The sequence below is a fragment of the Orcinus orca genome, chromosome 5, assembly GCF_937001465.1.
Source record: "Orcinus orca chromosome 5, mOrcOrc1.1, whole genome shotgun sequence".
NCBI classification, from domain to species: domain Eukaryota; kingdom Metazoa; phylum Chordata; class Mammalia; order Artiodactyla; family Delphinidae; genus Orcinus; species Orcinus orca.
In genome coordinates this window covers 13,484,889-13,485,958 of record NC_064563.1, presented here as the reverse complement: position 1 = coordinate 13,485,958, position 1,070 = coordinate 13,484,889, and the positions used below count along the sequence as shown (strand labels likewise).

General features: G+C 33.7%; 1 non-coding gene across 1 annotated transcript; it reads right to left on the bottom strand.

Annotated features, from left to right (window-relative positions):
- Window positions 1-448: 448 nt before the first annotated feature.
- Window positions 449-555, bottom strand: LOC117198005 (U6 spliceosomal RNA). The gene has a single exon (XR_004478916.1). It is a non-coding gene; the product is annotated as a U6 spliceosomal RNA (small nuclear RNA).
- Between the last annotated feature and the right edge of the window lie 515 nt (window positions 556-1,070).

Below are 1,070 nucleotides of genomic sequence, written 5' to 3'. Positions count from 1 at the left end.
GAGAAATTCCAGAGACAGTAGGTATTTACTGACAGGGAAGATACTTTCAACCATTTTTAATACCATTATATTAGCAGGACTACATAGTATACTGTGTATATAGATGAATAAATAATGCACCAACTTTTATTCACAATGCTATAATCTGACCTTCGTTTGGTGACTTAATTAGCTGCTCTTGGCACTGTCCATGCAAATAGGTAAATAAAGAAATTCTTTCTTGATAAACATTCCAAGTACTCAAACTCTCCTGAAATTTGGACTATCTGAAGGGGATGTGAAAAGTGGAAGTTGCAAGTATATTATATTTAACAACAGTGTTTTTTGAGAATTGTTTCACAAAAAGATTTAGTAAAGGTAGATTTTTTTAACATCTTTACTGGACTATAATTGCTTTACAATGGTGTGTTAGTTTCTGCTGTATAACAAAGTGAATCAGCTATACATAAAAAATACGGAACGCTTCACGAATTTGTGTGTCATCCTTGCACAGAGGCCATGCTAATCTTCTCTGTATCGTTCCAATTTTAGTATATGTGCTGCCGAAGCGAGCACAGGTAGATGGTTTTTATTACTAAAAAAAGGCTAAAGATGATTCTCCAAGGAGTGGTTCCCATAAAGTCTTTTATGTACATCATAAAATTTGATTTCATATGGCACAATGTCCAAAACACATGGACTTTTGAGTGGAAGGTAAGCTTTCTTTTCAGGTTTCCCTCTGCACTTCTAATATTTTGGAATAAAATGAGGGAGGGTGGAGGAAGAAAGCTGATAACTTCTTTTATAAAGGAAAAACCTTTAAGGCCATCCATGTATTTTAAATCACTTTATTTAGATAAGGCCATACTGCAAAGTTTTATATTAAAAATAGTACTCATCAAATAGATCCTTCTTTTAAAAAGCAGTGTGATTGCAGATTCTGTAACTGTAGAAATTCTTAACAAAAGACTTCTAATATCCTTCCTATCTTAAGTCTTATGATTTTCTTAGACATCTCAGTTATTCCCAATCAACATCACCACTCTTTTCCCCTATGGAGAATTTCCCCCCAACTCGCAAAGATCATCTTT